We start from the raw sequence: 24,073 nt of genomic DNA on the forward strand, positions 1-24,073 counted from the left end.
ATGGAGACTACAGTTCAGACTCCTTGCTAGAGTGCGTCTGTCTCTTCTCCATGGCTCCTTTTACTTCAAGGCCATGATAGGAACATGTCACCAAATTTGTCAGAGTGCGAGATTACTCAGTGAGACACATTGGAAAGCCAAACAAGCTGTCTTTCGGGGTTTCCGTAGTGTAGTGGTTATCACGTTCGCCTCACACGCGAAAGGTCCCCGGTCCGAAACCGGGCGGAAACATGGGTCTTTTCCTTCTTTGGTTACAAGGGAATTGATATTCACTCTTTAGACAACTCTGCTTGTCCAGCATTTTCTCTGTTTTACTTGCATCCCTATTGAGAATTAAGTCTCTTGGTTTTGTCTTCTGTAGGTTGTGTGCTAGCCAAACAAAGGACATCAAAGAGCTTGTCAAGAAGAAGATCGGGGCCTTCAGAGGTGGCAAAGGGATTGGAAGTGGGAAGAGTGCAAGAGGAAAAGTTGACTTGAGTCAAGGTGGCTAATGAACGATACAGCAGGAAGCTGAAGTGGAAAGTGCAGCAGAAGAGCATGAGCGAGGTTTGGTGCAGCATGAAGACCATGTGCAGATGAGATCAGCCAACACAAGAGGAGTGGAACTGACTGGGCCACTAACTTGCTCTTCAACTGACTAGATTCTTATGCTAGCGTGTGCTAATGCTAATGTACCTGTGGAGCAAAGTGCTAGAAAGCCAAATGAGGTTCCACTGAGACTTGAACTCAGATCGCTGGATTCAGAGTCCAGAGTGCTAACCATTACACCATGGAACCCTGCCTGAAGCACACAAAAGATCTGTGTCAAACAGGCATAAAAGTGTAGTTCCTGGTAAACCGATGGGGATTTCTACACGGCCAGCCAAATTTTACCTGTCATACCTGCTGCGAATCGCAGCTTGACGTGACCATTGCAGTGCTTCAGAGGTCCTCGTTAGTATAGTGGACAGTATCTCCGCCTGTCACGCGGAAGACCGGGGTTCGATTCCCCGACGGGGAGTGAGCAGTTTCCTTCTCTGTTCTGCCTTTTACCTGCAATGACCACACACACCTTAATCGCACACCAGATCCTAGTCAATCTAATAATCTAGTCCTATAATGGGCTTGAAGAAACATGAATTCCACCTGTGCGCTCACAAGTCGAAAAGGTCTTCTCAGAAAGCGCTCCCATCAGAAGAGATGCTAGTCCAAGAGAACACTGCTTGTGCAGCATTTTCTCTGTTTTACGTGCGTCCCTACTGACAAATAAGTTTCTTGGTCTTGTCTTCTGTAGATTGTGTGCTAGCCAAACAAAGGACATCAAAGAGCTTGTCAACCAGAAGATCAGCTCCCATGACAAGAGATGCAATCTTGAGATCACAATTTGCATTGTCAATACAGCCATAAGTGGGGGAGTGCTTGAAGAATGACACAAATGGGAGTTCCCTCCTTCTCAATAGTCCTACATGATCTGTCATAAAAGTCCACAAATGTAAGAAAGCATTGAAATGCTCCTTTAATTACTACGGGGTAGGCAAGCTCAGTTTCCGTAGTGTAGTGGTTATCACGTTCGCCTAACACGCGAAAGGTCCCCGGTCCGAAACCGGGCGGAAGCATGCGTCTTTGCTTATGCGTCCTGATATAAAAGTGTCTGACTGCAGGCACTGCTTGAACTTGTGGGGTTCTACTGCTGTTTGGGACACAGACAAGAGAAAGTACTCAAATCTGGTTCAGGTCTCTGACATCTGTAACCTTTGGATGCTCGTCTTGCTAAAGAGTTGTCTATGGCCCAAATTTCTGCAAACTCCACAGACTTCACACAAATCAACAAATCTCCAGTCGCTATATTTCCTGAAGATGGAGGCACAGACTAAGCTCTTGGAAATGACTGGCTCTAGGTGGCCTGCACAGGACTTGGGCCTATTTTCAGCCAATGCCCAAGGCAATGAAACAAATGGGCGCTTTAGGCAACAGTTCTGCTGCCAGAGGTTCTGGGGTTCTTAGGGCAGCATATGTTGAGCTGTGCTTGCTTTAGTGAACTCCTAAATGTCCAAAGTTTAAGTGAGCCTAACATGGAGACTACAGTTCAGACTCCTTGCTAGAGTGCGTCTGTCTCTTCTCCATGGCTCCTTTTACTTCAAGGCCATGATAGGAACATGTCACCAAATTTGTCAGAGTGCGAGATTACTCAGTGAGACACATTGGAAAGCCAAACAAGCTGTCTTTCGGGGTTTCCGTAGTGTAGTGGTTATCACGTTCGCCTCACACGCGAAAGGTCCCCGGTCCGAAACCGGGCGGAAACATGGGTCTTTTCCTTCTTTGGTTACAAGGGAATTGATATTCACTCTTTAGACAACTCTGCTTGTCCAGCATTTTCTCTGTTTTACTTGCATCCCTATTGAGAATTAAGTCTCTTGGTTTTGTCTTCTGTAGGTTGTGTGCTAGCCAAACAAAGGACATCAAAGAGCTTGTCAAGAAGAAGATCGGGGCCTTCAGAGGTGGCAAAGGGATTGGAAGTGGGAAGAGTGCAAGAGGAAAAGTTGACTTGAGTCAAGGTGGCTAATGAACGATACAGCAGGAAGCTGAAGTGGAAAGTGCAGCAGAAGAGCATGAGCGAGGTTTGGTGCAGCATGAAGACCATGTGCAGATGAGATCAGCCAACACAAGAGGAGTGGAACTGACTGGGCCACTAACTTGCTCTTCAACTGACTAGATTCTTATGCTAGCGTGTGCTAATGCACCTGTGGAGCAAAGTGCTAGAAAGCCAAATGAGGTTCCACTGAGACTTGAACTCAGATCGCTGGATTCAGAGTACAGAGTGCTAACCATTACACCATGGAACCCTGCCTGAAGCACACAAAAGATCTGTGTCAAACAGGCATAAAAGTGTAGTTCCTGGTAAACCGATGGGGATTTCTACACGGCCAGCCAAATTTTACCTGTCATACCTGCTGCGAATCGCAGCTTGACGTGACCATTGCAGTGCTTCAGAGGTCCTCGTTAGTATAGTGGACAGTATCTCCGCCTGTCACGCGGAAGACCGGGGTTCGATTCCCCGACGGGGAGTGAGCAGTTTCCTTCTCTGTTCTGCCTTTTACCTGCAATGACCACACACACCTTAATCGCACACCAGATCCTAGTCAATCTAATAATCTAGTCCTATAATGGGCTTGAAGAAACATGAATTCCACCTGTGCGCTCACAAGTCGAAAAGGTCTTCTCAGAAAGAGCTCCCATCAGAAGAGATGCTAGTCCAAGAGAACACTGCTTGTGCAGCATTTTCTCTGTTTTACGTGCGTCCCTACTGACAAATAAGTTTCTTGGTCTTGTCTTCTGTAGATTGTGTGCTAGCCAAACAAAGGACATCAAAGAGCTTGTCAACCAGAAGATCAGCTCCCATGACAAGAGATGCAATCTTGAGATCACAATTTGCATTGTCAATACAGCCATAAGTGGGGGAGTGCTTGAAGAATGACACAAATGGGAGTTCCCTCCTTCTCAATAGTCCTACATGATCTGTCATAAAAGTCCACAAATGTAAGAAAGCATTGAAATGCTCCTTTAATTACTATGGGGTACGCAAGCTCAGTTTCCGTAGTGTAGTGGTTATCACGTTTGCCTAACACGCGAAAGGTCCCCGGTCCGAAACCGGGCGGAAGCATGCGTCTTTGCTTATGCGTCCTGATATAAAAGTGTCTGACTGCAGGCACTGCTTGAACTTGTGGGGTTCTACTGCTGTTTGGGACACAGACAAGAGAAAGTACTCAAATCTGGTTCAGGTCTCTGACATCTGTAACCTTTGGATGCTCGTCTTGCTAAAGAGTTGTCTATGGCCCAAATTTCTGCAAACTCCACAGACTTCACACAAATCAACAAATCTCCAGTCGCTATATTTCCTGAAGATGGAGGCACAGACTAAGCTCTTGGAAATGACTGGCTCTAGGTGGCCTGCACAGGACTTGGGCCTATTTTCAGCCAATGCCCAAGGCAATGAAACAAATGGGCGCTTTAGGCAACAGTTCTGCTGCCAGAGGTTCTGGGGTTCTTAGGGCAGCATATGTTGAGCTGTGCTTGCTTTAGTGAACTCCTAAATGTCCAAAGTTTAAGTGAGCCTAACATGGAGACTACAGTTCAGACTCCTTGCTAGAGTGCGTCTGTCTCTTCTCCATGGCTCCTTTTACTTCAAGGCCATGATAGGAACATGTCACCAAATTTGTCAGAGTGCGAGATTACTCAGTGAGACACATTGGAAAGCCAAACAAGCTGTCTTTCGGGGTTTCCGTAGTGTAGTGGTTATCACGTTCGCCTCACACGCGAAAGGTCCCCGGTCCGAAACCGGGCGGAAACATGGGTCTTTTCCTTCTTTGGTTACAAGGGAATTGATATTCACTCTTTAGACAACTCTGCTTGTCCAGCATTTTCTCTGTTTTACTTGCATCCCTATTGAGAATTAAGTCTCTTGGTTTTGTCTTCTGTAGGTTGTGTGCTAGCCAAACAAAGGACATCAAAGAGCTTGTCAAGAAGAAGATCGGGGCCTTCAGAGGTGGCAAAGGGATTGGAAGTGGGAAGAGTGCAAGAGGAAAAGTTGACTTGAGTCAAGGTGGCTAATGAACGATACAGCAGGAAGCTGAAGTGGAAAGTGCAGCAGAAGAGTATGAGCGAGGTTTGGTGCAGCATGAAGACCATGTGCAGATGAGATCAGCCAACACAAGAGGAGTGGAACTGACTGGGCCACTAACTTGCTCTTCAACTGACTAGATTCTTATGCTAGCGTGTGCTAATGCTAATGTACCTGTGGAGCAAAGTGCTAGAAAGCCAAATGAGGTTCCACTGAGACTTGAACTCAGATCGCTGGATTCAGAGTCCAGAGTGCTAACCATTACACCATGGAACCCTGCCTGAAGCACACAAAAGATTTGTGTCAAACAGGCATAAAAGTGTAGTTCCTGGTAAACCGATGGGGATTTCTACACGGCCAGCCAAATTTTACCTGTCATACCTGCTGCGAATCGCAGCTTGACGTGACCATTGCAGCGCTTCAGAGGTCCTCGTTAGTATAGTGGACAGTATCTCCACCTGTCACGCGGAAGACCGGGGTTCGATTCCCCGACGGGGAGTGAGCAGTTTCCTTCTCTGTTCTGCCTTTTACCTGCAATGACCACACACACCTTAATCGCACACCAGATCCTAGTCAATCTAATAATCTAGTCCTATAATGGGCTTGAAGAAACATGAATTCCACCTGTGCGCTCACAAGTCGAAAAGGTCTTCTCAGAAAGAGCTCCCATCAGAAGAGATGCTAGTCCAAGAGAACACTGCTTGTGCAGCATTTTCTCTGTTTTACGTGCGTCCCTACTGACAAATAAGTTTCTTGGTCTTGTCTTCTGTAGATTGTGTGCTAGCCAAACAAAGGACATCAAAGAGCTTGTCAACCAGAAGATCAGCTCCCATGACAAGAGATGCAATCTTGAGATCACAATTTGCATTGTCAATACAGCCATAAGTGGGGGAGTGCTTGAAGAATGACACAAATGGGAGTTCCCTCCTTCTCAATAGTCCTACATGATCTGTCATAAAAGTCCACAAATGTAAGAAAGCATTGAAATGCTCCTTTAATTACTACGGGGTACGCAAGCTCAGTTTCCGTAGTGTAGTGGTTATCACGTTCGCCTAACACGCGAAAGGTCCCCGGTCCGAAACCGGGCGGAAGCATGCGTCTTTGCTTATGCGTCCTGATATAAAAGTGTCTGACTGCAGGCACTGCTTGAACTTGTGGGGTTCTACTGCTGTTTGGGACACAGACAAGAGAAAGTACTCAAATCTGGTTCAGGTCTCTGACATCTGTAACCTTTGGATGCTCGTCTTGCTAAAGAGTTGTCTATGGCCCAAATTTCTGCAAACTCCACAGACTTCACACAAATCAACAAATCTCCAGTCGCTATATTTCCTGAAGATGGAGGCACAGACTAAGCTCTTGGAAATGACTGGCTCTAGGTGGCCTGCACAGGACTTGGGCCTATTTTCAGCCAATGCCCAAGGCAATGAAACAAATGGGCGCTTTAGGCAACAGTTCTGCTGCCAGAGGTTCTGGGGTTCTTAGGGCAGCATATGTTGAGCTGTGCTTGCTTTAGTGAACTCCTAAATGTCCAAAGTTTAAGTGAGCCTAACATGGAGACTACAGTTCAGACTCCTTGCTAGAGTGCGTCTGTCTCTTCTCCATGGCTCCTTTTACTTCAAGGCCATGATAGGAACATGTCACCAAATTTGTCAGAGTGCGAGATTACTCAGTGAGACACATTGGAAAGCCAAACAAGCTGTCTTTCGGGGTTTCCGTAGTGTAGTGGTTATCACGTTCGCCTCGCACGCGAAAGGTCCCCGGTCCGAAACCGGGCGGAAACATGGGTCTTTTCCTTCTTTGGTTACAAGGGAATTGATATTCACTCTTTAGACAACTCTGCTTGTCCAGCATTTTCTCTGTTTTACTTGCATCCCTATTGAGAATTAAGTCTCTTGGTTTTGTCTTCTGTAGGTTGTGTGCTAGCCAAACAAAGGACATCAAAGAGCTTGTCAAGAAGAAGATCGGGGCCTTCAGAGGTGGCAAAGGGATTGGAAGTGGGAAGAGTGCAAGAGGAAAAGTTGACTTGAGTCAAGGTGGCTAATGAACGATACAGCAGGAAGCTGAAGTGGAAAGTGCAGCAGAAGAGCATGAGCGAGGTTTGGTGCAGCATGAAGACCATGTGCAGATGAGATCAGCCAACACAAGAGGAGTGGAACTGACTGGGCCACTAACTTGCTCTTCAACTGACTAGATTCTTATGCTAGCGTGTGCTAATGCTAATGTACCTGTGGAGCAAAGTGCTAGAAAGCCAAATGAGGTTCCACTGAGACTTGAACTCAGATCGCTGGATTCAGAGTCCAGAGTGCTAACCATTACACCATGGAACCCTGCCTGAAGCACACAAAAGATCTGTGTCAAACAGGCATAAAAGTGTAGTTCCTGGTAAACCGATGGGGATTTCTACACGGCCAGCCAAATTTTACCTGTCATACCTGCTGCGAATCGCAGCTTGACGTGACCATTGCAGTGCTTCAGAGGTCCTCGTTAGTATAGTGGACAGTATCTCCGCCTGTCACGCGGAAGACCGGGGTTCGATTCCCCGACGGGGAGTGAGCAGTTTCCTTCTCTGTTCTTCCTTTTACCTGCAATGACCACACACACCTTAATCGCACACCAGATCCTAGTCAATCTAATAATCTAGTCCTATAATGGGCTTGAAGAAACATGAATTCCACCTGTGCGCTCACAAGTCGAAAAGGTCTTCTCAGAAAGAGCTCCCATCAGAAGAGATGCTAGTCCAAGAGAACACTGCTTGTGCAGCATTTTCTCTGTTTTACGTGCGTCCCTACTGACAAATAAGTTTCTTGGTCTTGTCTTCTGTAGATTGTGTGCTAGCCAAACAAAGGACATCAAAGAGCTTGTCAACCAGAAGATCAGCTCCCATGACAAGAGATGCAATCTTGAGATCACAATTTGCATTGTCAATACAGCCATAAGTGGGGGAGTGCTTGAAGAATGACACAAATGGGAGTTCCCTCCTTCTCAATAGTCCTACATGATCTGTCATAAAAGTCCACAAATGTAAGAAAGCATTGAAATGCTCCTTTAATTACTACGGGGTACGCAAGCTCAGTTTCCGTAGTGTAGTGGTTATCACGTTTGCCTAACACGCGAAAGGTCCCCGGTCCGAAACCGGGCGGAAGCATGCGTCTTTGCTTATGCGTCCTGATATAAAAGTGTCTGACTGCAGGCACTGCTTGAACTTGTGGGGTTCTACTGCTGTTTGGGACACAGACAAGAGAAAGTACTCAAATCTGGTTCAGGTCTCTGACATCTGTAACCTTTGGATGCTCGTCTTGCTAAAGAGTTGTCTATGGCCCAAATTTCTGCAAACTCCACAGACTTCACACAAATCAACAAATCTCCAGTCGCTATATTTCCTGAAGATGGAGGCACAGACTAAGCTCTTGGAAATGACTGGCTCTAGGTGGCCTGCACAGGACTTGGGCCTATTTTCAGCCAATGCCCAAGGCAATGAAACAAATGGGCGCTTTAGGCAACAGTTCTGCTGCCAGAGGTTCTGGGGTTCTTAGGGCAGCATATGTTGAGCTGTGCTTGCTTTAGTGAACTCCTAAATGTCCAAAGTTTAAGTGAGCCTAACATGGAGACTACAGTTCAGACTCCTTGCTAGAGTGCGTCTGTCTCTTCTCCATGGCTCCTTTTACTTCAAGGCCATGATAGGAACATGTCACCAAATTTGTCAGAGTGCGAGATTACTCAGTGAGACACATTGGAAAGCCAAACAAGCTGTCTTTCGGGGTTTCCGTAGTGTAGTGGTTATCACGTTCGCCTCACACGCGAAAGGTCCCCGGTCCGAAACCGGGCGGAAACATGGGTCTTTTCCTTCTTTGGTTACAAGGGAATTGATATTCACTCTTTAGACAACTCTGCTTGTCCAGCATTTTCTCTGTTTTACTTGCATCCCTATTGAGAATTAAGTCTCTTGGTTTTGTCTTCTGTAGGTTGTGTGCTAGCCAAACAAAGGACATCAAAGAGCTTGTCAAGAAGAAGATCGGGGCCTTCAGAGGTGGCAAAGGGATTGGAAGTGGGAAGAGTGCAAGAGGAAAAGTTGACTTGAGTCAAGGTGGCTAATGAACGATACAGCAGGAAGCTGAAGTGGAAAGTGCAGCAGAAGAGTATGAGCGAGGTTTGGTGCAGCATGAAGACCATGTGCAGATGAGATCAGCCAACACAAGAGGAGTGGAACTGACTGGGCCACTAACTTGCTCTTCAACTGACTAGATTCTTATGCTAGCGTGTGCTAATGCTAATGTACCTGTGGAGCAAAGTGCTAGAAAGCCAAATGAGGTTCCACTGAGACTTGAACTCAGATCGCTGGATTCAGAGTCCAGAGTGCTAACCATTACACCATGGAACCCTGCCTGAAGCACACAAAAGATTTGTGTCAAACAGGCATAAAAGTGTAGTTCCTGGTAAACCGATGGGGATTTCTACACGGCCAGCCAAATTTTACCTGTCATACCTGCTGCGAATCGCAGCTTGACGTGACCATTGCAGCGCTTCAGAGGTCCTCGTTAGTATAGTGGACAGTATCTCCGCCTGTCACGCGGAAGACCGGGGTTCGATTCCCCGACGGGGAGTGAGCAGTTTCCTTCTCTGTTCTGCCTTTTACCTGCAATGACCACACACACCTTAATCGCACACCAGATCCTAGTCAATCTAATAACCTAGTCCTATAATGGGCTTGAAGAAACATGAATTCCACCTGTGCGCTCACAAGTCGAAAAGGTCTTCTCAGAAAGAGCTCCCATCAGAAGAGATGCTAGTCCAAGAGAACACTGCTTGTGCAGCATTTTCTCTGTTTTACGTGCGTCCCTACTGACAAATAAGTTTCTTGGTCTTGTCTTCTGTAGATTGTGTGCTAGCCAAACAAAGGACATCAAAGAGCTTGTCAACCAGAAGATCAGCTCCCATGACAAGAGATGCAATCTTGAGATCACAATTTGCATTGTCAATACAGCCATAAGTGGGGGAGTGCTTGAAGAATGACACAAATGGGAGTTCCCTCCTTCTCAATAGTCCTACATGATCTGTCATAAAAGTCCACAAATGTAAGAAAGCATTGAAATGCTCCTTTAATTACTACGGGGTACGCAAGCTCAGTTTCCGTAGTGTAGTGGTTATCACGTTCGCCTAACACGCGAAAGGTCCCCGGTCCGAAACCGGGCGGAAGCATGCGTCTTTGCTTATGCGTCCTGATATAAAAGTGTCTGACTGCAGGCACTGCTTGAACTTGTGGGGTTCTACTGCTGTTTGGGACACAGACAAGAGAAAGTACTCAAATCTGGTTCAGGTCTCTGACATCTGTAACCTTTGGATGCTCGTCTTGCTAAAGAGTTGTCTATGGCCCAAATTTCTGCAAACTCCACAGACTTCACACAAATCAACAAATCTCCAGTCGCTATATTTCCTGAAGATGGAGGCACAGACTAAGCTCTTGGAAATGACTGGCTCTAGGTGGCCTGCACAGGACTTGGGCCTATTTTCAGCCAATGCCCAAGGCAATGAAACAAATGGGCGCTTTAGGCAACAGTTCTGCTGCCAGAGGTTCTGGGGTTCTTAGGGCAGCATATGTTGAGCTGTGCTTGCTTTAGTGAACTCCTAAATGTCCAAAGTTTAAGTGAGCCTAACATGGAGACTACAGTTCAGACTCCTTGCTAGAGTGCGTCTGTCTCTTCTCCATGGCTCCTTTTACTTCAAGGCCATGATAGGAACATGTCACCAAATTTGTCAGAGTGCGAGATTACTCAGTGAGACACATTGGAAAGCCAAACAAGCTGTCTTTCGGGGTTTCCGTAGTGTAGTGGTTATCACGTTCGCCTCGCACGCGAAAGGTCCCCGGTCCGAAACCGGGCGGAAACATGGGTCTTTTCCTTCTTTGGTTACAAGGGAATTGATATTCACTCTTTAGACAACTCTGCTTGTCCAGCATTTTCTCTGTTTTACTTGCATCCCTATTGAGAATTAAGTCTCTTGGTTTTGTCTTCTGTAGGTTGTGTGCTAGCCAAACAAAGGACATCAAAGAGCTTGTCAAGAAGAAGATCGGGGCCTTCAGAGGTGGCAAAGGGATTGGAAGTGGGAAGAGTGCAAGAGGAAAAGTTGACTTGAGTCAAGGTGGCTAATGAACGATACAGCAGGAAGCTGAAGTGGAAAGTGCAGCAGAAGAGCATGAGCGAGGTTTGGTGCAGCATGAAGACCATGTGCAGATGAGATCAGCCAACACAAGAGGAGTGGAACTGACTGGGCCACTAACTTGCTCTTCAACTGACTAGATTCTTATGCTAGCGTGTGCTAATGCTAATGTACCTGTGGAGCAAAGTGCTAGAAAGCCAAATGAGGTTCCACTGAGACTTGAACTCAGATCGCTGGATTCAGAGTCCAGAGTGCTAACCATTACACCATGGAACCCTGCCTGAAGCACACAAAAGATCTGTGTCAAACAGGCATAAAAGTGTAGTTCCTGGTAAACCGATGGGGATTTCTACACGGCCAGCCAAATTTTACCTGTCATACCTGCTGCGAATCGCAGCTTGACGTGACCATTGCAGTGCTTCAGAGGTCCTCGTTAGTATAGTGGACAGTATCTCCGCCTGTCACGCGGAAGACCGGGGTTCGATTCCCCGACGGGGAGTGAGCAGTTTCCTTCTCTGTTCTTCCTTTTACCTGCAATGACCACACACACCTTAATCGCACACCAGATCCTAGTCAATCTAATAATCTAGTCCTATAATGGGCTTGAAGAAACATGAATTCCACCTGTGCGCTCACAAGTCGAAAAGGTCTTCTCAGAAAGAGCTCCCATCAGAAGAGATGCTAGTCCAAGAGAACACTGCTTGTGCAGCATTTTCTCTGTTTTACGTGCGTCCCTACTGACAAATAAGTTTCTTGGTCTTGTCTTCTGTAGATTGTGTGCTAGCCAAACAAAGGACATCAAAGAGCTTGTCAACCAGAAGATCAGCTCCCATGACAAGAGATGCAATCTTGAGATCACAATTTGCATTGTCAATACAGCCATAAGTGGGGGAGTGCTTGAAGAATGACACAAATGGGAGTTCCCTCCTTCTCAATAGTCCTACATGATCTGTCATAAAAGTCCACAAATGTAAGAAAGCATTGAAATGCTCCTTTAATTACTACGGGGTACGCAAGCTCAGTTTCCGTAGTGTAGTGGTTATCACGTTTGCCTAACACGCGAAAGGTCCCCGGTCCGAAACCGGGCGGAAGCATGCGTCTTTGCTTATGCGTCCTGATATAAAAGTGTCTGACTGCAGGCACTGCTTGAACTTGTGGGGTTCTACTGCTGTTTGGGACACAGACAAGAGAAAGTACTCAAATCTGGTTCAGGTCTCTGACATCTGTAACCTTTGGATGCTCGTCTTGCTAAAGAGTTGTCTATGGCCCAAATTTCTGCAAACTCCACAGACTTCACACAAATCAACAAATCTCCAGTCGCTATATTTCCTGAAGATGGAGGCACAGACTAAGCTCTTGGAAATGACTGGCTCTAGGTGGCCTGCACAGGACTTGGGCCTATTTTCAGCCAATGCCCAAGGCAATGAAACAAATGGGCGCTTTAGGCAACAGTTCTGCTGCCAGAGGTTCTGGGGTTCTTAGGGCAGCATATGTTGAGCTGTGCTTGCTTTAGTGAACTCCTAAATGTCCAAAGTTTAAGTGAGCCTAACATGGAGACTACAGTTCAGACTCCTTGCTAGAGTGCGTCTGTCTCTTCTCCATGGCTCCTTTTACTTCAAGGCCATGATAGGAACATGTCACCAAATTTGTCAGAGTGCGAGATTACTCAGTGAGACACATTGGAAAGCCAAACAAGCTGTCTTTCGGGGTTTCCGTAGTGTAGTGGTTATCACGTTCGCCTCACACGCGAAAGGTCCCCGGTCCGAAACCGGGCGGAAACATGGGTCTTTTCCTTCTTTGGTTACAAGGGAATTGATATTCACTCTTTAGACAACTCTGCTTGTCCAGCATTTTCTCTGTTTTACTTGCATCCCTATTGAGAATTAAGTCTCTTGGTTTTGTCTTCTGTAGGTTGTGTGCTAGCCAAACAAAGGACATCAAAGAGCTTGTCAAGAAGAAGATCGGGGCCTTCAGAGGTGGCAAAGGGATTGGAAGTGGGAAGAGTGCAAGAGGAAAAGTTGACTTGAGTCAAGGTGGCTAATGAACGATACAGCAGGAAGCTGAAGTGGAAAGTGCAGCAGAAGAGCATGAGCGAGGTTTGGTGCAGCATGAAGACCATGTGCAGATGAGATCAGCCAACACAAGAGGAGTGGAACTGACTGGGCCACTAACTTGCTCTTCAACTGACTAGATTCTTATGCTAGCGTGTGCTAATGCTAATGTACCTGTGGAGCAAAGTGCTAGAAAGCCAAATGAGGTTCCACTGAGACTTGAACTCAGATCGCTGGATTCAGAGTCCAGAGTGCTAACCATTACACCATGGAACCCTGCCTGAAGCACACAAAAGATCTGTGTCAAACAGGCATAAAAGTGTAGTTCCTGGTAAACCGATGGGGATTTCTACACGGCCAGCCAAATTTTACCTGTCATACCTGCTGCGAATCGCAGCTTGACGTGACCATTGCAGTGCTTCAGAGGTCCTCGTTAGTATAGTGGACAGTATCTCCGCCTGTCACGCGGAAGACCGGGGTTCGATTCCCCGACGGGGAGTGAGCAGTTTCCTTCTCTGTTCTGCCTTTTACCTGCAATGACCACACACACCTTAATCGCACACCAGATCCTAGTCAATCTAATAATCTAGTCCTATAATGGGCTTGAAGAAACATGAATTCCACCTGTGCGCTCACAAGTCGAAAAGGTCTTCTCAGAAAGAGCTCCCATCAGAAGAGATGCTAGTCCAAGAGAACACTGCTTGTGCAGCATTTTCTCTGTTTTACGTGCGTCCCTACTGACAAATAAGTTTCTTGGTCTTGTCTTCTGTAGATTGTGTGCTAGCCAAACAAAGGACATCAAAGAGCTTGTCAACCAGAAGATCAGCTCCCATGACAAGAGATGCAAACTTGAGATCACAATTTGCATTGTCAATACAGCCATAAGTGGGGGAGTGCTTGAAGAATGACACAAATGGGAGTTCCCTCCTTCTCAATAGTCCTACATGATCTGTCATAAAAGTCCACAAATGTAAGAAAGCATTGAAATGCTCCTTTAATTACTACGGGGTACGCAAGCTCAGTTTCCGTAGTGTAGTGGTTATCACGTTCGCCTAACACGCGAAAGGTCCCCGGTCCGAAACCGGGCGGAAGCATGCGTCTTTGCTTATGCGTCCTGATATAAAAGTGTCTGACTGCAGGCACTGCTTGAACTTGTGGGGTTCTACTGCTGTTTGGGACACAGACAAGAGAAAGTACTCAAATCTGGTTCAGGTCTCTGACATCTGTAACCTTTGGATGCTCGTCTTGCTAAAGAGTTGTCTATGGCCCAAATTTCTGCAAACTCCACAGACTTCACACAAATCAACAAATCTCCAGTCGCTATATTTCCTGAAGATGGAGGCACAGACTAAGCTCTTGGAAATGACTGGCTCTAGGTGGCCTGCACAGGACTTGGGCCTATTTTCAGCCAATGCCCAAGGCAATGAAACAAATGGGCGCTTTAGGCAACAGTTCTGCTGCCAGAGGTTCTGGGGTTCTTAGGGCAGCATATGTTGAGCTGTGCTTGCTTTAGTGAACTCCTAAATGTCCAAAGTTTAAGTGAGCCTAACATGGAGACTACAGTTCAGACTCCTTGCTAGAGTGCGTCTGTCTCTTCTCCATGGCTCCTTTTACTTCAAGGCCATGATAGGAACATGTCACCAAATTTGTCAGAGTGCGAGATTACTCAGTGAGACACATTGGAAAGCCAAACAAGCTGTCTTTCGGGGTTTCCGTAGTGTAGTGGTTATCACGTTCGCCTCGCACGCGAAAGGTCCCCGGTCCGAAACCGGGCGGAAACATGGGTCTTTTCCTTCTTTGGTTACAAGGGAATTGATATTCACTCTTTAGACAACTCTGCTTGTCCAGCATTTTCTCTGTTTTACTTGCATCCCTATTGAGAATTAAGTCTCTTGGTTTTGTCTTCTGTAGGTTGTGTGCTAGCCAAACAAAGGACATCAAAGAGCTTGTCAAGAAGAAGATCGGGGCCTTCAGAGGTGGCAAAGGGATTGGAAGTGGGAAGAGTGCAAGAGGAAAAGTTGACTTGAGTCAAGGTGGCTAATGAACGATACAGCAGGAAGCTGAAGTGGAAAGTGCAGCAGAAGAGCATGAGCGAGGTTTGGTGCAGCATGAAGACCATGTGCAGATGAGATCAGCCAACACAAGAGGAGTGGAACTGACTGGGCCACTAACTTGCTCTTCAACTGACTAGATTCTTATGCTAGCGTGTGCTAATGCTAATGTACCTGTGGAGCAAAGTGCTAGAAAGCCAAATGAGGTTCCACTGAGACTTGAACTCAGATCGCTGGATTCAGAGTCCAGAGTGCTAACCATTACACCATGGAACCCTGCCTGAAGCACACAAAAGATCTGTGTCAAACAGGCATAAAAGTGTAGTTCCTGGTAAACCGATGGGGATTTCTACACGGCCAGCCAAATTTTACCTGTCATACCTGCTGCGAATCGCAGCTTGACGTGACCATTGCAGTGCATCAGAGGTCCTCGTTAGTATAGTGGACAGTATCTCCGCCTGTCACGCGGAAGACCGGGGTTCGATTCCCCGACGGGGAGTGAGCAGTTTCCTTCTCTGTTCTGCCTTTTACCTGCAATGACCACACACACCTTAATCGCACACCAGATCCTAGTCAATCTAATAATCTAGTCCTATAATGGGCTTGAAGAAACATGAATTCCACCTGTGCGCTCACAAGTCGAAAAGGTCTTCTCAGAAAGAGCTCCCATCAGAAGAGATGCTAGTCCAAGAGAACACTGCTTGTGCAGCATTTTCTCTGTTTTACGTGCGTCCCTACTGACAAATAAGTTTCTTGGTCTTGTCTTCTGTAGATTGTGTGCTAGCCAAACAAAGGACATCAAAGAGCTTGTCAACCAGAAGATCAGCTCCCATGACAAGAGATGCAATCTTGAGATCACAATTTGCATTGTCAATACAGCCATAAGTGGGGGAGTGCTTGAAGAATGACACAAATGGGAGTTCCCTCCTTCTCAATAGTCCTACATGATCTGTCATAAAAGTCCACAAATGTAAGAAAGCATTGAAATGCTCCTTTAATTACTACGGGGTACGCAAGCTCAGTTTCCGTAGTGTAGTGGTTATCACGTTCGCCTAACACGCGAAAGGTCCCCGGTCCGAAACCGGGCGGAAGCATGCGTCTTTGCTTATGCGTCCTGATATAAAAGTGTCTGACTGCAGGCACTGCTTGAACTTGTGGGGTTCTACTGCTGTTTGGGACACAGACAAGAGAAAGTACTCAAATCTGGTTCAGGTCTCTGACATCTGTAACCTTTGGATGCTCGTCTTGCTAAAGAGTTGTCTATGGCCCAAATTTCTGCAAACTCCACAGACTTCACACAAATCAACAAATCTCCAGTCGCTATATTTCCTGAAGATGGAGGCACAGACTAAGCTCTTGGAAATGACTGGCTCTAGGTGGCCTGCACAGGACTTGGGCCTATTTTCAGCCAATGCCCAAGGCAATGAAACAAATGGGCGCTTTAGGCAACAGTTCTGCTGCCAGAGGTTCTGGGGTTCTTAGGGCAGCATATGTTGAGCTGTGCTTGCTTTAGTGAACTCCTAAATGTCCAAAGTTTAAGTGAGCCTAACATGGAGACTACAGTTCAGACTCCTTGCTAGAGTGCGTCTGTCTCTTCTCCATGGCTCCTTTTACTTCAAGGCCATGATAGGAACATGTCACCAAATTTGTCAGAGTGCGAGATTACTCAGTGAGACACATTGGAAAGCCAAACAAGCTGTCTTTCGGGGTTTCCGTAGTGTAGTGGTTATCACGTTCGCCTCACACGCGAAAGGTCCCCGGTCCGAAACCGGGCGGAAACATGGGTCTTTTCCTTCTTTGGTTACAAGGGAATTGATATTCACTCTTTAGACAACTCTGCTTGTCCAGCATTTTCTCTGTTTTACTTGCATCCCTATTGAGAATTAAGTCTCTTGGTTTTGTCTTCTGTAGGTTGTGTGCTAGCCAAACAAAGGACATCAAAGAGCTTGTCAAGAAGAAGATCGGGGCCTTCAGAGGTGGCAAAGGGATTGGAAGTGGGAAGAGTGCAAGAGGAAAAGTTGACTTGAGTCAAGGTGGCTAATGAACGATACAGCAGGAAGCTGAAGTGGAAAGTGCAGCAGAAGAGCATGAGCGAGGTTTGGTGCAGCATGAAGACCATGTGCAGATGAGATCAGCCAACACAAGAGGAGTGGAACTGACTGGGCCACTAACTTGCTCTTCAACTGACTAGATTCTTATGCTAGCGTGTGCTAATGCACCTGTGGAGCAAAGTGCTAGAAAGCCAAATGAGGTTCCACTGAGACTTGAACTCAGATCGCTGGATTCAGAGTCCAGAGTGCTAACCATTACACCATGGAACCCTGCCTGAAGCACACAAAAGATCTGTGTCAAACAGGCATAAAAGTGTAGTTCCTGGTAAACCGATGGGGATTTCTACACGGCCAGCCAAATTTTACCTGTCATACCTGCTGCGAATCGCAGCTTGACGTGACCATTGCAGTGCTTCAGAGGTCCTCGTTAGTATAGTGGACAGTATCTCCGCCTGTCACGCGGAAGACCGGGGTTCGATTCCCCGATGGGGAGTGAGCAGTTTCCTTCTCTGTTCTTCCTTTTACCTGCAATGACCACACACACCTTAATCGCACACCAGAGCCTAGTCAATCTAATAATCTAGTCCTATAATGGGCTTGAAGAAACATGAATTCCACCTGTGCGCTCACAAGTCGAAAAGGTCTTCTCAGAAAGAGCTCCCATCAGAAGAGATGCTAGTCCAAGAGAACACTGCTTGTGCAGCATTTTCTCTGTTTTACGTGCGTCCCTACTGACAAATAAGTTTCTTGGTCTTGTCTTCTGTAGATTGTGTGCTAGCCAAACAAAGGACATCAAAGAGCTTGTCAACCAGAAGATCAGCTCCCATGACAAGAGATGCAATCTTGAGATCACAATTTGCATTGTCAATACAGCCATAAGTGGGGGAGTGCTTGAAGAATGACACAAATGGGAGTTCCCTCCTTCTCAATAGTCCTACATGATCTGTCATAAAAGTCCACAAATGTAAGAAAGCATTGAAATGCTCCTTTAATTACTACGGGGTACGCAAGCTCAGTTTCCGTAGTGTAGTGGTTATCACCTTCGCCTTACACGCGAAAGGTCCCCGGTCCGAAACCGGGCGGAAGCATGCGTCTTTGCTTATGCGTCCTGATATAAAAGTGTCTGACTGCAGGCACTGCTTGAACTTGTGGGGTTCTACTGCTGTTTGGGACACAGACAAGAGAAAGTACTCAAATCTGGTTCAGGTCTCTGACATCTGTAACCTTTGGATGCTCGTCTTGCTAAAGAGTTGTCTATGGCCCAAATTTCTGCAAACTCCACAGACTTCACACAAATCAACAAATCTCCAGTCGCTATATTTCCTGAAGATGGAGGCACAGACTAAGCTCTTGGAAATGACTGGCTCTAGGTGGCCTGCACAGGACTTGGGCCTATTTTCAGCCAATGCCCAAGGCAATGAAACAAATGGGCGCTTTAGGCAACAGTTCTGCTGCCAGAGGTTCTGGGGTTCTTAGGGCAGCATATGTTGAGCTGTGCTTGCTTTAGTGAACTCCTAAATGTCCAAAGTTTAAGTGAGCCTAACATGGAGACTACAGTTCAGACTCCTTGCTAGAGTGCGTCTGTCTCTTCTCCATGGCTCCTTTTACTTCAAGGCCATGATAGGAACATGTCACCAAATTTGTCAGAGTGCGAGATTACTCAGTGAGACACATTGGAAAGCCAAACAAGCTGTCTTTCGGGGTTTCCGTAGTGTAGTGGTTATCACGTTCGCCTCACACGCGAAAGGTCCCCGGTCCGAAACCGGGCGGAAACATGGGTCTTTTCCTTCTTTGGTTACAAGGGAATTGATATTCACTCTTTAGACAACTCTGCTTGTCCAGCATTTTCTCTGTTTTACTTGCATCCCTATTGAGAATTAAGTCTCTTGGTTTTGTCTTCTGTAGGTTGTGTGCTAGCCAAACAAAGGACATCAAAGAGCTTGTCAAGAAGAAGATCGGGGCCTTCAGAGGTGGCAAAGGGATTGGAAGTGGGAAGAGTGCAAGAGGAAAAGTTGACTTGAGTCAAGGTGGCTAATGAACGATACAGCAGGAAGCTGAAGTGGAAAGTGCAGCAGAAGAGCATGAGCGAGGTTTGGTGCAGCATGAAGACCATGTGCAGATGAGATCAGCCAACACAAGAGGAGTGGAACTGACTGGGCCACTAACTTGCTCTTCAACTGACTAGATTCTTATGCTAGCGTGTGCTAATGCACCTGTGGAGCAAAGTGCTAGAAAGCCAAATGAGGTTCCACTGAGACTTGAACTCAGATCGCTGGATTCAGAGTCCAGAGTGCTAACCATTACACCATGGAACCCTGCCTGAAGCACACAAAAGATCTGTGTCAAACAGGCATAAAAGTGTAGTTCCTGGTAAACCGATGGGGATTTCTACACGGCCAGCCAAATTTTACCTGTCATACCTGCTGCGAATCGCAGCTTGACGTGACCATTGCAGTGCTTCAGAGGTCCTCGTTAGTATAGTGGACAGTATCTCCGCCTGTCACGCGGAAGACCGGGGTTCGATTCCCCGACGGGGAGTGAGCAGTTTCCTTCTCTGTTCTTCCTTTTACCTGCAATGACCACACACACCTTAATCGCACACCAGATCCTAGTCAATCTAATAATCTAGTCCTATAATGGGCTTGAAGAAACATGAATTCCACCTGTGCGCTCACAAGTCGAAAAGGTCTTCTCAGAAAGAGCTCCCATCAGAAGAGATGCTAGTCCAAGAGAACACTGCTTGTGCAGCATTTTCTCTGTTTTACGTGCGTCCCTACTGACAAATAAGTTTCTGCTTGAAGTGCTTGAAGAATGACACAAATGGGAGTTCCCTCCTTCTCAATAGTCCTACATGATCTGTCATAAAAGTCCACAAATGTAAGAAAGCATTGAAATGCTCCTTTAATTACTACGGGGTACGCAAGCTCAGTTTCCGTAGTGTAGTGGTTATCACGTTCGCCTAACACGCGAAAGGTCCCCGGTCCGAAACCGGGCGGAAGCATGCGTCTTTGCTTATGCGTCCTGATATAAAAGTGTCTGACTGCAGGCACTGCTTGAACTTGTGGGGTTCTACTGCTGTTTGGGACACAGACAAGAGAAAGTACTCAAATCTGGTTCAGGTCTCTGACATCTGTAACCTTTGGATGCTCGTCTTGCTAAAGAGTTGTCTATGGCCCAAATTTCTGCAAACTCCACAGACTTCACACAAATCAACAAATCTCCAGTCGCTATATTTCCTGAAGATGGAGGCACAGACTAAGCTCTTGGAAATGACTGGCTCTAGGTGGCCTGCACAGGACTTGGGCCTATTTTCAGCCAATGCCCAAGGCAATGAAACAAATGGGCGCTTTAGGCAACAGTTCTGCTGCCAGAGGTTCTGGGGTTCTTAGGGCAGCATATGTTGAGCTGTGCTTGCTTTAGTGAACTCCTAAATGTCCAAAGTTTAAGTGAGCCTAACATGGAGACTACAGTTCAGACTCCTTGCTAGAGTGCGTCTGTCTCTTCTCCATGGCTCCTTTTACTTCAAGGCCATGATAGGAACATGTCACCAAATTTGTCAGAGTGCGAGATTACTCAGTGAGACACATTGGAAAGCCAAACAAGCTGTCTTTCGGGGTTTCCGTAGTGTAGTGGTTATCACGTTCGCCTCACACGCGAAAGGTCCCCGGTCCGAAACCGGGCGGAAACATGGGTCTTTTCCTTCTTTGGTTACAAGGGAATTGATATTCACTCTTTAGACAACTCTGCTTGTCCAGCATTTTCTCTGTTTTACTTGCATCCCTATTGAGAATTAAGTCTCTTGGTTTTGTCTTCTGTAGGTTGTGTGCTAGCCAAACAAAGGACATCAAAGAGCTTGTCAAGAAGAAGATCGGGGCCTTCAGAGGTGGCAAAGGGATTGGAAGTGGGAAGAGTGCAAGAGGAAAAGTTGACTTGAGTCAAGGTGGCTAATGAACGATACAGCAGGAAGCTGAAGTGGAAAGTGCAGCAGAAGAGCATGAGCGAGGTTTGGTGCAGCATGAAGACCATGTGCAGATGAGATCAGCCAACACAAGAGGAGTGGAACTGACTGGGCCACTAACTTGCTCTTCAACTGACTAGATTCTTATGCTAGCGTGTGCTAATGCTAATGTACCTGTGGAGCAAAGTGCTAGAAAGCCAAATGAGGTTCCACTGAGACTTGAACTCAGATCGCTGGATTCAGAGTCCAGAGTGCTAACCATTACACCATGGAACCCTGCCTGAAGCACACAAAAGATCTGTGTCAAACAGGCATAAAAGTGTAGTTCCTGGTAAACCGATGGGGATTTCTACACGGCCAGCCAAATTTTACCTGTCATACCTGCTGCGAATCGCAGCTTGACGTGACCATTGCAGTGCTTCAGAGGTCCTCGTTAGTATAGTGGACAGTATCTCCGCCTGTCACGCGGAAGACCGGGGTTCGATTCCCCGACGGGGAGTGAGCAGTTTCCTTCTCTGTTCTGCCTTTTACCTGCAATGACCACACACACCTTAATCGCACACCAGATCCTAGTCAATCTAATAATCTAGTCCTATAATGGGCTTGAAGAAACATGAATTCCACCTGTGCGCTCACAAGTCGAAAAGGTCTTCTCAGAAAGAGCTCCCATCAGAAGAGATGCTAGTCCAAGAGAACACTGCTTGTGCAGCATTTTCTCTGTTTTACGTGCGTCCCTACTGACAAATAAGTTTCTTGGTCTTGTCTTCTGTAGATTGTGTGCTAGCCAAACAAAGGACATCAAAGAGCTTGTCAACCAGAAGATCAGCTCCCATGACAAGAGATGCAATCTTGAGATCACAATTTGCATTGTCAATACAGCCATAAGTGGGGGAGTGCTTGAAGAATGACACAAATGGGAGTTCCCTCCTTCTCAATAGTCCTACATGATCTGTCATAAAAGTCCACAAATGTAAGAAAGCATTGAAATGCTCCTTTAATTACTACGGGGTACGCAAGCTCAGTTTCCGTAGTGTAGTGGTTATCACGTTCGCCTAACACGCGAAAGGTCCCCGGTCCGAAACCGGGCGGAAGCATGCGTCTTTGCTTATGCGTCCTGATATAAAAGTGTCTGACTGCAGGCACTGCTTGAACTTGTGGGGTTCTACTGCTGTTTGGGACACAGACAAGAGAAAGTACTCAAATCTGGTTCAGGTCTCTGACATCTGTAACCTTTGGATGCTCGTCTTGCTAAAGAGTTGTCTATGGCCCAAATTTCTGCAAACTCCACAGACTTCACACAAATCAACAAATCTCCAGTCGCTATATTTCCTGAAGATGGAGGCACAGACTAAGCTCTTGGAAATGACTGGCTCTAGGTGGCCTGCACAGGACTTGGGCCTATTTTCAGCCAATGCCCAAGGCAATGAAACAAATGGGCGCTTTAGGCAACAGTTCTGCTGCCAGAGGTTCTGGGGTTCTTAGGGCAGCATATGTTGAGCTGTGCTTGCTTTAGTGAACTCCTAAATGTCCAAAGTTTAAGTGAGCCTAACATGGAGACTACAGTTCAGACTCCTTGCTAGAGTGCGTCTGTCTCTTCTCCATGGCTCCTTTTACTTCAAGGCCATGATAGGAACATGTCACCAAATTTGTCAGAGTGCGAGATTACTCAGTGAGACACATTAGAAAGCCAAACAAGCTGTCTTTCGGGGTTTCCGTAGTGTAGTGGTTATCACGTTCGCCTCACACGCGAAAGGTCCCCGGTCCGAAACCGGGCGGAAACATGGGTCTTTTCCTTCTTTGGTTACAAGGGAATTGATATTCACTCTTTAGACAACTCTGCTTGTCCAGCATTTTCTCTGTTTTACTTGCATCCCTATTGAGAATTAAGTCTCTTGGTTTTGTCTTCTGTAGGTTGTGTGCTAGCCAAACAAAGGACATCAAAGAGCTTGTCAAGAAGAAGATCGGGGCCTTCAGAGGTGGCAAAGGGATTGGAAGTGGGAAGAGTGCAAGAGGAAAAGTTGACTTGAGTCAAGGTGGCTAATGAACGATACAGCAGGAAGCTGAAGTGGAAAGTGCAGCAGAAGAGCATGAGCGAGGTTTGGTGCAGCATGAAGACCATGTGCAGATGAGATCAGCCAACACAAGAGGAGTGGAACTGACTGGGCCACTAACTTGCTCTTCAACTGACTAGATTCTTATGCTAGCGTGTGCTAATGCTAATGTACCTGTGGAGCAAAGTGCTAGAAAGCCAAATGAGGTTCCACTGAGACTTGAACTCAGATCGCTGGATTCAGAGTCCAGAGTGCTAACCATTACACCATGGAACCCTGCCTGAAGCACACAAAAGATCTGTGTCAAACAGGCATAAAAGTGTAGTTCCTGGTAAACCGATGGGGATTTCTACACGGCCAGCCAAATTTTACCTGTCATACCTGCTGCGAATCGCAGCTTGACGTGACCATTGCAGTGCTTCAGAGGTCCTCGTTAGTATAGTGGACAGTATCTCCGCCTGTCACGCGGAAGACCGGGGTTCGATTCCCCGACGGGGAGTGAGCAGTTTCCTTCTCTGTTCTGCCTTTTACCTGCAATGACCACACACACCTTAATCGCACACCAGATCCTAGTCAATCTAATAATCTAGTCCTATAATGGGCTTGAAGAAACATGAATTCCACCTGTGCGCTCACAAGTCGAAAAGGTCTTCTCAGAAAGAGCTCCCATCAGAAGAGATGCTAGTCCAAGAGAACACTGCTTGTGCAGCATTTTCTCTGTTTTACGTGCGTCCCTACTGACAAATAAGTTTCTTGGTCTTGTCTTCTGTAGATTGTGTGCTAGCCAAACAAAGGACATCAAAGAGCTTGTCAACCAGAAGATCAGCTCCCATGACAAGAGATGCAATCTTGAGATCACAATTTGCATTGTCAATACAGCCATAAGTGGGGGAGTGCTTGAAGAATGACACAAATGGGAGTTCCCTCCTTCTCAATAGTCCTACATGATCTGTCATAAAAGTCCACAAATGTAAGAAAGCATTGAAATGCTCCTTTAATTACTACGGGGTACGCAAGCTCAGTTTCCGTAGTGTAGTGGTTATCACGTTCGCCTAACACGCGAAAGGTCCCCGGTCCGAAACCGGGCGGAAGCATGCGTCTTTGCTTATGCGTCCTGATATAAAAGTGTCTGACTGCAGGCACTGCTTGAACTTGTGGGGT

The 24,073-nt window shown here is 46.6% G+C and overlaps 48 non-coding genes across 48 annotated transcripts; 36 read left to right on the forward strand and 12 right to left on the reverse strand.

The window, feature by feature from the left end:
- Nucleotides 1-158: 158 nt before the first annotated feature.
- trnav-cac (transfer RNA valine (anticodon CAC)) lies at nt 159-231 on the forward strand. The gene has a single exon. It is a non-coding gene; the product is annotated as a tRNA-Val (tRNA).
- A 474-nt stretch (nt 232-705) lies between these two features.
- trnaq-cug (transfer RNA glutamine (anticodon CUG)) lies at nt 706-777 on the reverse strand. Its single transcript has one exon. It is a non-coding gene; the product is annotated as a tRNA-Gln (tRNA).
- A 151-nt stretch (nt 778-928) lies between these two features.
- trnad-guc (transfer RNA aspartic acid (anticodon GUC)) lies at nt 929-1,000 on the forward strand. Its single transcript has one exon. It is a non-coding gene; the product is annotated as a tRNA-Asp (tRNA).
- Nucleotides 1,001-1,522: 522 nt separating this feature from the next.
- Nucleotides 1,523-1,595, forward strand: trnav-aac (transfer RNA valine (anticodon AAC)). Its single transcript has one exon. It is a non-coding gene; the product is annotated as a tRNA-Val (tRNA).
- Nucleotides 1,596-2,209: 614 nt separating this feature from the next.
- On the forward strand, nt 2,210-2,282 carry trnav-cac (transfer RNA valine (anticodon CAC)). Its single transcript has one exon. It is a non-coding gene; the product is annotated as a tRNA-Val (tRNA).
- A 468-nt stretch (nt 2,283-2,750) lies between these two features.
- Nucleotides 2,751-2,822, reverse strand: trnaq-cug (transfer RNA glutamine (anticodon CUG)). Its single transcript has one exon. It is a non-coding gene; the product is annotated as a tRNA-Gln (tRNA).
- A 151-nt stretch (nt 2,823-2,973) lies between these two features.
- Nucleotides 2,974-3,045, forward strand: trnad-guc (transfer RNA aspartic acid (anticodon GUC)). Its single transcript has one exon. It is a non-coding gene; the product is annotated as a tRNA-Asp (tRNA).
- Nucleotides 3,046-3,567: 522 nt separating this feature from the next.
- trnav-aac (transfer RNA valine (anticodon AAC)) lies at nt 3,568-3,640 on the forward strand. The gene has a single exon. It is a non-coding gene; the product is annotated as a tRNA-Val (tRNA).
- Nucleotides 3,641-4,254: 614 nt separating this feature from the next.
- On the forward strand, nt 4,255-4,327 carry trnav-cac (transfer RNA valine (anticodon CAC)). The gene has a single exon. It is a non-coding gene; the product is annotated as a tRNA-Val (tRNA).
- Nucleotides 4,328-4,801: 474 nt separating this feature from the next.
- On the reverse strand, nt 4,802-4,873 carry trnaq-cug (transfer RNA glutamine (anticodon CUG)). The gene has a single exon. It is a non-coding gene; the product is annotated as a tRNA-Gln (tRNA).
- A 151-nt stretch (nt 4,874-5,024) lies between these two features.
- Nucleotides 5,025-5,096, forward strand: trnad-guc (transfer RNA aspartic acid (anticodon GUC)). Its single transcript has one exon. It is a non-coding gene; the product is annotated as a tRNA-Asp (tRNA).
- A 522-nt stretch (nt 5,097-5,618) lies between these two features.
- trnav-aac (transfer RNA valine (anticodon AAC)) lies at nt 5,619-5,691 on the forward strand. The gene has a single exon. It is a non-coding gene; the product is annotated as a tRNA-Val (tRNA).
- A 614-nt stretch (nt 5,692-6,305) lies between these two features.
- trnaa-cgc (transfer RNA alanine (anticodon CGC)) lies at nt 6,306-6,378 on the forward strand. Its single transcript has one exon. It is a non-coding gene; the product is annotated as a tRNA-Ala (tRNA).
- A 474-nt stretch (nt 6,379-6,852) lies between these two features.
- Nucleotides 6,853-6,924, reverse strand: trnaq-cug (transfer RNA glutamine (anticodon CUG)). The gene has a single exon. It is a non-coding gene; the product is annotated as a tRNA-Gln (tRNA).
- Nucleotides 6,925-7,075: 151 nt separating this feature from the next.
- On the forward strand, nt 7,076-7,147 carry trnad-guc (transfer RNA aspartic acid (anticodon GUC)). The gene has a single exon. It is a non-coding gene; the product is annotated as a tRNA-Asp (tRNA).
- A 522-nt stretch (nt 7,148-7,669) lies between these two features.
- Nucleotides 7,670-7,742, forward strand: trnav-aac (transfer RNA valine (anticodon AAC)). The gene has a single exon. It is a non-coding gene; the product is annotated as a tRNA-Val (tRNA).
- Nucleotides 7,743-8,356: 614 nt separating this feature from the next.
- On the forward strand, nt 8,357-8,429 carry trnav-cac (transfer RNA valine (anticodon CAC)). The gene has a single exon. It is a non-coding gene; the product is annotated as a tRNA-Val (tRNA).
- Nucleotides 8,430-8,903: 474 nt separating this feature from the next.
- Nucleotides 8,904-8,975, reverse strand: trnaq-cug (transfer RNA glutamine (anticodon CUG)). The gene has a single exon. It is a non-coding gene; the product is annotated as a tRNA-Gln (tRNA).
- A 151-nt stretch (nt 8,976-9,126) lies between these two features.
- On the forward strand, nt 9,127-9,198 carry trnad-guc (transfer RNA aspartic acid (anticodon GUC)). The gene has a single exon. It is a non-coding gene; the product is annotated as a tRNA-Asp (tRNA).
- Nucleotides 9,199-9,720: 522 nt separating this feature from the next.
- trnav-aac (transfer RNA valine (anticodon AAC)) lies at nt 9,721-9,793 on the forward strand. Its single transcript has one exon. It is a non-coding gene; the product is annotated as a tRNA-Val (tRNA).
- Nucleotides 9,794-10,407: 614 nt separating this feature from the next.
- On the forward strand, nt 10,408-10,480 carry trnaa-cgc (transfer RNA alanine (anticodon CGC)). Its single transcript has one exon. It is a non-coding gene; the product is annotated as a tRNA-Ala (tRNA).
- Nucleotides 10,481-10,954: 474 nt separating this feature from the next.
- Nucleotides 10,955-11,026, reverse strand: trnaq-cug (transfer RNA glutamine (anticodon CUG)). Its single transcript has one exon. It is a non-coding gene; the product is annotated as a tRNA-Gln (tRNA).
- A 151-nt stretch (nt 11,027-11,177) lies between these two features.
- On the forward strand, nt 11,178-11,249 carry trnad-guc (transfer RNA aspartic acid (anticodon GUC)). The gene has a single exon. It is a non-coding gene; the product is annotated as a tRNA-Asp (tRNA).
- Nucleotides 11,250-11,771: 522 nt separating this feature from the next.
- trnav-aac (transfer RNA valine (anticodon AAC)) lies at nt 11,772-11,844 on the forward strand. The gene has a single exon. It is a non-coding gene; the product is annotated as a tRNA-Val (tRNA).
- A 614-nt stretch (nt 11,845-12,458) lies between these two features.
- On the forward strand, nt 12,459-12,531 carry trnav-cac (transfer RNA valine (anticodon CAC)). Its single transcript has one exon. It is a non-coding gene; the product is annotated as a tRNA-Val (tRNA).
- A 474-nt stretch (nt 12,532-13,005) lies between these two features.
- Nucleotides 13,006-13,077, reverse strand: trnaq-cug (transfer RNA glutamine (anticodon CUG)). The gene has a single exon. It is a non-coding gene; the product is annotated as a tRNA-Gln (tRNA).
- A 151-nt stretch (nt 13,078-13,228) lies between these two features.
- On the forward strand, nt 13,229-13,300 carry trnad-guc (transfer RNA aspartic acid (anticodon GUC)). The gene has a single exon. It is a non-coding gene; the product is annotated as a tRNA-Asp (tRNA).
- Nucleotides 13,301-13,822: 522 nt separating this feature from the next.
- trnav-aac (transfer RNA valine (anticodon AAC)) lies at nt 13,823-13,895 on the forward strand. Its single transcript has one exon. It is a non-coding gene; the product is annotated as a tRNA-Val (tRNA).
- A 614-nt stretch (nt 13,896-14,509) lies between these two features.
- Nucleotides 14,510-14,582, forward strand: trnaa-cgc (transfer RNA alanine (anticodon CGC)). Its single transcript has one exon. It is a non-coding gene; the product is annotated as a tRNA-Ala (tRNA).
- Nucleotides 14,583-15,056: 474 nt separating this feature from the next.
- Nucleotides 15,057-15,128, reverse strand: trnaq-cug (transfer RNA glutamine (anticodon CUG)). The gene has a single exon. It is a non-coding gene; the product is annotated as a tRNA-Gln (tRNA).
- Nucleotides 15,129-15,279: 151 nt separating this feature from the next.
- trnad-guc (transfer RNA aspartic acid (anticodon GUC)) lies at nt 15,280-15,351 on the forward strand. Its single transcript has one exon. It is a non-coding gene; the product is annotated as a tRNA-Asp (tRNA).
- Nucleotides 15,352-15,873: 522 nt separating this feature from the next.
- Nucleotides 15,874-15,946, forward strand: trnav-aac (transfer RNA valine (anticodon AAC)). The gene has a single exon. It is a non-coding gene; the product is annotated as a tRNA-Val (tRNA).
- Nucleotides 15,947-16,560: 614 nt separating this feature from the next.
- Nucleotides 16,561-16,633, forward strand: trnav-cac (transfer RNA valine (anticodon CAC)). The gene has a single exon. It is a non-coding gene; the product is annotated as a tRNA-Val (tRNA).
- Nucleotides 16,634-17,101: 468 nt separating this feature from the next.
- On the reverse strand, nt 17,102-17,173 carry trnaq-cug (transfer RNA glutamine (anticodon CUG)). The gene has a single exon. It is a non-coding gene; the product is annotated as a tRNA-Gln (tRNA).
- A 151-nt stretch (nt 17,174-17,324) lies between these two features.
- trnad-guc (transfer RNA aspartic acid (anticodon GUC)) lies at nt 17,325-17,396 on the forward strand. The gene has a single exon. It is a non-coding gene; the product is annotated as a tRNA-Asp (tRNA).
- A 522-nt stretch (nt 17,397-17,918) lies between these two features.
- Nucleotides 17,919-17,991, forward strand: trnav-uac (transfer RNA valine (anticodon UAC)). Its single transcript has one exon. It is a non-coding gene; the product is annotated as a tRNA-Val (tRNA).
- A 614-nt stretch (nt 17,992-18,605) lies between these two features.
- On the forward strand, nt 18,606-18,678 carry trnav-cac (transfer RNA valine (anticodon CAC)). The gene has a single exon. It is a non-coding gene; the product is annotated as a tRNA-Val (tRNA).
- Nucleotides 18,679-19,146: 468 nt separating this feature from the next.
- Nucleotides 19,147-19,218, reverse strand: trnaq-cug (transfer RNA glutamine (anticodon CUG)). The gene has a single exon. It is a non-coding gene; the product is annotated as a tRNA-Gln (tRNA).
- Nucleotides 19,219-19,369: 151 nt separating this feature from the next.
- trnad-guc (transfer RNA aspartic acid (anticodon GUC)) lies at nt 19,370-19,441 on the forward strand. The gene has a single exon. It is a non-coding gene; the product is annotated as a tRNA-Asp (tRNA).
- Nucleotides 19,442-19,831: 390 nt separating this feature from the next.
- On the forward strand, nt 19,832-19,904 carry trnav-aac (transfer RNA valine (anticodon AAC)). Its single transcript has one exon. It is a non-coding gene; the product is annotated as a tRNA-Val (tRNA).
- Nucleotides 19,905-20,518: 614 nt separating this feature from the next.
- On the forward strand, nt 20,519-20,591 carry trnav-cac (transfer RNA valine (anticodon CAC)). The gene has a single exon. It is a non-coding gene; the product is annotated as a tRNA-Val (tRNA).
- Nucleotides 20,592-21,065: 474 nt separating this feature from the next.
- trnaq-cug (transfer RNA glutamine (anticodon CUG)) lies at nt 21,066-21,137 on the reverse strand. The gene has a single exon. It is a non-coding gene; the product is annotated as a tRNA-Gln (tRNA).
- A 151-nt stretch (nt 21,138-21,288) lies between these two features.
- trnad-guc (transfer RNA aspartic acid (anticodon GUC)) lies at nt 21,289-21,360 on the forward strand. The gene has a single exon. It is a non-coding gene; the product is annotated as a tRNA-Asp (tRNA).
- Nucleotides 21,361-21,882: 522 nt separating this feature from the next.
- trnav-aac (transfer RNA valine (anticodon AAC)) lies at nt 21,883-21,955 on the forward strand. Its single transcript has one exon. It is a non-coding gene; the product is annotated as a tRNA-Val (tRNA).
- Nucleotides 21,956-22,569: 614 nt separating this feature from the next.
- On the forward strand, nt 22,570-22,642 carry trnav-cac (transfer RNA valine (anticodon CAC)). The gene has a single exon. It is a non-coding gene; the product is annotated as a tRNA-Val (tRNA).
- Nucleotides 22,643-23,116: 474 nt separating this feature from the next.
- trnaq-cug (transfer RNA glutamine (anticodon CUG)) lies at nt 23,117-23,188 on the reverse strand. Its single transcript has one exon. It is a non-coding gene; the product is annotated as a tRNA-Gln (tRNA).
- Nucleotides 23,189-23,339: 151 nt separating this feature from the next.
- trnad-guc (transfer RNA aspartic acid (anticodon GUC)) lies at nt 23,340-23,411 on the forward strand. The gene has a single exon. It is a non-coding gene; the product is annotated as a tRNA-Asp (tRNA).
- A 522-nt stretch (nt 23,412-23,933) lies between these two features.
- Nucleotides 23,934-24,006, forward strand: trnav-aac (transfer RNA valine (anticodon AAC)). The gene has a single exon. It is a non-coding gene; the product is annotated as a tRNA-Val (tRNA).
- The last annotated feature ends 67 nt before the right edge of the window (nt 24,007-24,073 follow it).

The sequence above is a fragment of the Diplotaxodon limnothrissa genome, linkage group LG8 (assembly GCF_057381915.1).
Source record: "Diplotaxodon limnothrissa isolate DT_005_m linkage group LG8, D_limnothrissa_male_GT1.1, whole genome shotgun sequence".
NCBI lineage: Eukaryota > Metazoa > Chordata > Actinopteri > Cichliformes > Cichlidae > Diplotaxodon > Diplotaxodon limnothrissa.